This window comes from Apodemus sylvaticus, chromosome 2 (genome assembly GCF_947179515.1).
Source record: "Apodemus sylvaticus chromosome 2, mApoSyl1.1, whole genome shotgun sequence".
NCBI lineage: Eukaryota > Metazoa > Chordata > Mammalia > Rodentia > Muridae > Apodemus > Apodemus sylvaticus.
The window spans coordinates 72,448,283-72,455,950 of NC_067473.1; the positions used below are offsets into that span (position 1 = coordinate 72,448,283).

The 7,668-nt window shown below is 42.1% G+C and overlaps 1 protein-coding gene across 12 annotated transcripts in view; it reads right to left on the reverse strand.

Annotated features, from left to right (window-relative positions):
* Positions 1-7,379, reverse strand: part of Ezh2 (enhancer of zeste 2 polycomb repressive complex 2 subunit) — a 60,995-nt gene extending 53,616 nt beyond the window's left edge. For 8 of the 12 annotated variants that reach the window (XM_052173600.1, XM_052173595.1, XM_052173599.1 and 5 more), the window contains exons 1-2: positions 7,312-7,375; positions 3,497-3,599 (exon numbers count right to left, since the gene is read on the reverse strand). The gene's annotated coding sequence lies outside the window, so the exon portion shown is untranslated. Of the gene's footprint in view, positions 1-2,549; positions 2,654-3,496; positions 3,600-7,161; positions 7,256-7,311 lie in introns of those variants that run through there. The other 4 variants (XM_052173592.1, XM_052173589.1, XM_052173590.1 and 1 more) reach the window with 4 other exon arrangements.
* Between the last annotated feature and the right edge of the window lie 289 nt (positions 7,380-7,668).

The following is a 7,668-nucleotide window of genomic DNA, read 5'->3' on the forward strand; positions in this document are numbered from 1 at the left end:
CAGAGGATACATCAATCTCCCTTACATAATTTCTTGAAGAAATAGCAGTCTTTTACTACTCTTTTAAAAATATCTATTAATATTCTTAAAGCAACCTGTAGGCTGGGAGTGTAACACAGTGGTAACAAACAGAAAGTATTGTTGAATTCCCTATGCTACCCTAAACAAACAAGAAGTGGGAAGAAATCAGAACTTTAAAACCAAACCTAAAATCCAAATGCCCAAATTCTCCTTTCCCTACCATTACCTAGCTCTTCTTCTCCTGTCCTTGTCATTTTTTTCCACAATTAAAAAAAAGTAGCTGGAGTTCCTGTCATACAGATCTTTCACTTGTTTGGTTAGAGTCATACCAAGATACTTTATATTGTTTGTGGCTATTGTGAAGGGTGTCATTTCCCTAATTTCTTTCTCAGCCTGTTTATCCTTTGAGTATAGGAAGGCTACTGATTCGCTTGAATTAATTTTATAACCAGCCACCTTGCTGAAGTTGTTTATCAGCTGTAGGAGTTCTCTGGTGGAGTTTTTTGGGTCACTTAAGTATACTATCATATCATCTGCAAATAGTGATAGTTTGACTACTTCCTTTCCAATTTGTATCCCTTTGACCGCCTTATGTTGTCTAATTGCTCTAGCTAGAACTTCAAGTACTATATTGAAAAGATATGGAGAGAGAGGGCAGCCTTATCTAGTCCCTGATTTTAGTGAGATTGCTTCAAGTTTCTCTCCATTTAGTTTGATGTTGGCTACTGGTTTGCTGTATATTGCTTTTATTATGTTTAGGTATGAGCCTTGAATATATATACAATGGAGTACTATTCGGCCATTAGAAACAATGAATTCATGAAATTCTTAGACAAATGGATGGAACTGGAGAACATCATACTAAGTGAGGTAACCCAGTCTCAAAAGAACACTCATGGTATGCACTCACTGATAAATGGATATTAATCTAGAAGCTTGGAATACCCAAGACACAATGCACATATCAAATGGTGCCCAAGAAGAAGAAAGGAGTGGCCTCCAGTCCTGGAAAAGCTCAGTGCAGCAGTCTAGGGGATTACCAGAACAGGGAAGTGGGAAGGGTTTGGATTGGGGAACAGGGTGAGGGAAGAGGGCTTATGGGACTTTCGGGGAGGGGGGATCCAGGAAAGGGAAAATCATTTGAAATGTAAATAAAGAATATATCAAATTAAAAAAAGATATTTTCAAAAAAAAAAGTAGCTGGGTATGTTGGGATATAACTCTTAATAATCTCAACACTTAGGAAAAGAATCAAAAGAACCAGGAGTTCAAGACTAGCTAGCCTGAGCTACATGAGACCATCTCAAAAAATAAAAACAGGCCAGACATGGTGGTACATGTCTTTAATCCCTGCACTCGGAAAGCAGAAGCGGAAGCAGGCAGATCTCTGATGGATCTGTATTCAAGGCCAGCCTCGCCAAAGAGTTAGTTCTAGAATAACCAGGGCTACACAGAGAACAAACAAAAGAGAAAAGAGAAGAGACGAGAGGAGACGAGACACAAAAGCCACAAGGCTCCATCACTGGCTGAGGAACAACTGACAACTAATGGCTGCTGGAGAAAGAAGTCATTTGTCTTCAGTTGTGTAGATAACGGTTGATTTATCCATGCTCAGTAAATCTCACATCCATGCCCATGTGATCAATTCTAATCAAGATCAATAAGCAATAAAAAGGAGGCAGAACATTAAGATTACCAGAGTTTGAGACCAGCCTGGTTGATATAGCAAATTTCAAGCCAGCCAGCAAGGTTTATAGTATGAAATTTATCTCAAAAAATAAATAAAATGTATCCAGACATGCATTCAACCTTGCAGTCCACCTGTGTCCTATAACACATTGCAACAGTGCCGAGCCGGATAAGTGTAGCTCTTACCAGTCATTAAGGAAATTATTCTTTGCAGCAGATAAAAAACATTTTAGAAAACCACAACAGGTCAAAATGCAGAGAACAAGGGATCATGTGGTGCTCAGCCCCAATTGAAACATCTACAGTGTGATTCTGCACCTAAGGTTCAGGGAATATATAAGAAGAAGGGGTGGAAAAAAGAATTTAAGAGCCAGAAGATGAAAAAATCTGGTATGAGATTCTGTCTCTTAGAAGTGACAAGGAAGCTTCTTTACCCATGATAACTCAACAATACAGCTGCCTAAACAAGACCCGAAGAAGTGCACCGCCAATAAACATACTAACATTGAAGAGGAAAATCTTAAGGGACCCACCCCTAAACAAAGAACTACAGGCAATTAAAGACCGCTGAGAGTGGGAGAAATAGTCTTCCCCAGGAAGGAGCGCCCTAAATAGGTATCCACTAACAAGTGATCAGCCCTGCACTGACTGGACCAAACAAACTGTATTCATATATTTAGGACATACACAACAATAACAAAGAAGTGACCATAAACATGGAGGACTACAAGGGAGAAACTAGAGGGAGCAAAGTAAAAATGATGTGATTATATTTTTATGCTTAAAATCAATAAAAACATATGAGCTGTAAAGATGGCTTAGCAGTTAGGAGAGCTTACTGCTCTTCCAGAGGATCTAAATTCCACTCTCAGCACCTTCATGGCAGCTCACAAAAATAGCTGTAACTCCAGCTCTAGGGGATCTGAGAGAAGTCTTCTGGCTTCTACAGGTTCCAGACAGAAACATTGTACATACACATACATATAAGCAAAGATTCAAACAAAATAAAAATAAATACATCTTGAAAATAAACGCAAAGTTGTTTCTGATTTATGTCACTTAGCACAAGGTCCTCAAAGACCAAGCAAGTTGTATAGCCTATATTAGAATTTCACTCCTTTTATATCAGAAATATCTTACTATACATATGCTTTCACTGCATTTTGTTTTTTCATCTGCTGATAAATGAATTAAAAATGAACATGTCTCCAGAATTTAAAAAAATATATGCCAAATAGTATCATAGTCATAAACTGCTTAATGACAGGACTGCATTACACCTGGAGTGTACTTATACAAATTGAGACAGCAACAATCTCATTAAGCAATAATGTTATAGTACTCTGCTCATATACATGGTATTACTGACCAAAACTTCATTATACAGTACCTGAGTTCATTGTGCAGAAAGTTCTTATCTCACCTCATTTCTGCCATACTTCTGTGTCACAGAGGTATATCCACAAGGTATAGAACTATGTGGTCACTTTAGAAATTTATCAGCTTCATGGGCTGAAGAGATTATCAGTTATGAGTGCTTGCTATTCAATTGAGAACCTGCATTCTGATCAATACCCAGATAATAGCGAAGTATCTTGGAAATCCCTACTCCAGTTCCAAGGGATTGGAAAGCCAATTCTGGTTTCCTGTATATACACACGCACATTTACTCACACACACAAGCAAATAAATTATTTTTTAAATTTTTACTATGTGAGGGTGGGGTAATGGTGGTAGGTAGGGGAGTGGCTGGGGGAGGTGGTCTGGAAATCAAAGGACAACTTACAAGAGTCAAACAGTTCTCTCCACCATGAAGGTTCAGGGCGAATCAAACTCAGGTCATCAGACTTGGTGACAAGCACTTTTGCCCACTGAGCTATCTTGACAGCCTAATTTTTAAAAAAAAAAAAATGTAATAGAAAAAAATGCATCAGCTCTAACTTCTATAACTTTTGAGATACTAGATTAGTCTCTACTTTTGCCATTAAGAGAGAATAAAGAGAAGGTTGCAGAGCTGCACAGCAGTGAACAGAACCACAGAAGAGTGACGAAGAGCAACCCAACAAGTGACTTATAGTCACTGCTTCCTTCAATGTTAGCTTCAAAACCTACCTGAAATTATTACAGTAAAGAACTCATCAATTCCAACAAGGTATCCTTCAGTTAAAAGACCTGCTGCCTTCAAGCCACATGTGACACAGTGACACATGCCTATGATCTTAGCTACTCAGGAGACTAAGAGGAGTATCACTAACAGTTGGAGACCATTCTGAACAACACAGCACAGTCTACTTCAAAAAAGAAAGAGTGAAAAGCAGAACATGGTGGTGCACATTTATAAACCCAGCACTCAAGAGGCTAAACAGGAGGACTTCAAATTACAGGTCACCACAGCTACGAATCAAGACCTGGTCCCAAAAAAAAGAAAGTAAGGCCTAGTGGCCTAGCACTCAAAAGGCAAGTGAGGTAGTAGGACTGCCTCAAATTTAAGGCCTGTCTGGGCGACACAGCAAATTCAAGACTAATCTGAGCTACATAGCAAGTGAGGGAAGACCCAGCCTGTCTCTTTTGCCAGTTGCTTTATTATTGAGAGAGAATATGTGAGCCCATGCATGAACACATAATTCAGCTTTTGGGAGTCAGTTCTCTCATCTACTGTGGGTTCCTGGAATCAAACATGGGTTTCATAGCAAGCTTTTTTATCTGTATCTCACTGTTTTCCAAATTTCTCTGTCAAATTACTTTACTGTATCTTTCCAATTTCCTTAAATCGCTTGATGATTAAAATCTCTATTCTCTGGAAACTACCAACCTAGGTGTTAGGCATACAATCAAAACTAGGACGGAATCTCCATCCCACAGCACTTATATAGTGTGAAGCATAAACAAGTGAACAATTTGATGCATGCTATAATAAAAGCATGAACAAAACCCCGTGAGTGGCTGAGAATTCTGGAACAGCATCTCTAAAATAAAGCACATTATCTGATGGACCTTCCTCTGAATTTAATGCATTGTTCCTTTCTACCCACGCTCCATCATAAAGATTTTACCAACCTATAACTACTATGGAATTTACAGAAAAATCCACCATCTATACTGACATAAAGACTTCAAAGCTAATCTATAAACCATTTCTAATTAGCTCATAAATCATTGTATTAGCAGAGAAATTTTCCTTTGTTGTTTTTTTTTTTAAGCAAATCAACCTTCTTCATTATTATTTAAAGGGTAACAATGAAACAAATCTAAACTTCTTGAGCATAAGACCTCAAAGGATAAAGGACATCCTAAAGGAAATGAATTTTGGTATGATTTGGGTAATCTGAGTAAAATCTTTATATAGCCATCACAAAGATAATCACATGTACCCATGCAAGAGAAAATCAGTACCAAAAAGAGCACTTCTAACTACACAAGTCAACAAGTGGCTTTTTCTATCACTATTTAGACTCCCTAAACATACTTTCGTTTCTACCAAAACATAAAGCAAAATTTTCATCCAATTCTTCAAAGAGATTTTAGGAAATATATGAGGCAAGTACAAAACAGCAAATGTCAACTACAGGAAAATCATGTATCCAGGCAAAACTGGAATTTTTAAATTCTAAACACCCAATTTTCTACCAAAATTCTATACAACTAGCTCACCTCATAATGAATGGGATTATCAATAGGATTTTAATGTAAACATTAACCTTATGTTACAATCTCAACATTTAGCACCTGGAATGTCTATTCCAAGATGCTCCTGCAAAGCAGAAGCAACAGGAATTTGACACTGCATTTCTTTGTCTCCATTCATATGAAGCTGTAAATCAGCAGATGCACTTTAGGGTTTCATTAGATGAAACAGTGTAAGAAGAGTCTGTTTTTTTTTTCTTTTCTTTTTTAAAGAAATATATTTAAGACCCATCAATATTAGAATTTAGGATGCAATTTTCCTAAGTGTTTCATTCCCTAATACACCGCTGCAAAAGGAAAAACAAGGATTCTTTTCATTTAAGACCAGAATTCAATCTCTTTACTACTTGAGAGAACAAGATCAGGAAATTAAATATAACCTTAACATTTCCACATTTTGTAAAATTATGAGACTTTTACCTCTAAATATGAATTCACTGATAATGTTCATTAGTGAAAAGTTAATAGAAAATAAATTTTAAAATCGACAAAAATATAAACTACATTCAACTATGACAGCATTAGTATTTTTCAAATATTTTATGTGCCATTAAAAACCCATAACATTAAACTGATAACGACTTTCCTGAAACTGAAAAGGCGTTGTAGCGTTGTATGGTATTTTAAATATCAAAGACAAATTTTTACTTCAGATGAATTTAATATCCTACAGATCCTATGTTAATAAACAAAGGAAGTTTCTTTGAATTGTGACCAGAATACACTCGAATTTCTTAGGCAACAAACGTCTTTTCTGATTCACCAAAGCTATTGTTCACGGGAAACAGGACCCACTAAAAAGAAACCGTCAATTCTACAGCGTAAACCCACATTTCTCGTGGGTATTTTATTTCGATCATCTAGTTCTATCATCTCTTCCACAACCAACCCCTGGAGATTTGGGGAATAATTACTGAGTAAATGACAGTTGATTTCGTTAGCACCTGTCGCCATTCTCAGAAGCACACAAGTTGGCCAAACCAGATTATTTTTTCAGATTTTGGCCCTTTAGAAAGTAGAACTCACAAGACATTCACCAAGTTTTCGGAAAGCCCGTGCTTTCTCGATTTCTCCCATTTTCAAAAAGTAGCCCTGCAGCATAGGATCTGGTGTGTGCAGGGGGGGGGGGGGGGCTGTACAATGAAGTGAGAGAAGGGAACACAGCTGGACTCTTCCATCCAACTTAGCACAAAGCCAGGCGAGGACATTGGCAGCCCGAGGCTGTGCGAGAGAGAGACTCGGAGCTCTCGGGGAAATGTCAGCCGCAGGGCTAAGGGAGTTCCCACATTGTGCTCGCAGTCCCGCAGCAACAAGGCCGGGCGTTAGTCGGTCGCCCCCCAGCAGGGCCAGGCGAGGACGAACCCTGCCCACTCGCGCTCGCGTCGAGCCTCCCCACGCCCCTACCCGCGCGGCGGGAGCCCCGAGTGTCGCGTTCTCCCCTCCCCTCCCGAGACACAGTCTGTCCTTTGTCTGAGTGCAGACTCTCGACTCGGTCCCACTAACTTGTGTGTAAGTCCCGTCCTACCCGGGCGCTCCCGCCTCCCAGCCACACAAAGAAGACTTGAGGCACAGAGCTGCCGGCCCCGATCGGCCACAGGAACGCCCCCAGCCCCGGCCAGGCGGGACCAGGCTCCGGGACAGAAGCCCCCACCCCCGGCCCCCGGCCGCCCGCATCTGCCGGAATCCACAGTCCACTCGTGGGACCGCGTGGACCGCCCCGCACCTCACGACCCCTGAAAAAGCTGTCCCCTAGCCCTCCCTCCGCACCTACAAAAGCGGCGCTCGAGTGAGACCCGCTTGGGCGATGCCGGAGACTGGCCAGGCACCGGCGCGGAGGTCCCGCGGTCGCCGCCGCCGCCCCGGGGCGCGTTCCAGATCCCCGGCTGCCGACCACCGGCGGCCGACGGCGCGCACTACCTTCGTCCCGCGCGCCAGCCCGCGCCTCTCCCGCGCGCCGCCCCAACGCGCCGCCACCGCCACCGCCGCCGCCGCCGCCGCCGCCGGGACTCCACTGCCTTCGATGTCCCACTGGGTGTCCGACGCGACCGGACCGAGCGCCAAACGCAGCAGCCCAATCGCCATCGCTTTTATTTGGCCCCCCCAGCACTATCAAGCGCCGCCCCGATTGGAGGATGCGAGAGGGCGCCCTCCAATCAGAGGGCCCGACGGGCTGGGAGCCTTCCGAGCGAGCCCCTGCCCAGGGAGCGCGAGGCTCGCCGGCGCCGGCGCGTGCGCGAGTGACAGGCTCGCTGAGGAACAGGGCTGGCTGGGTGG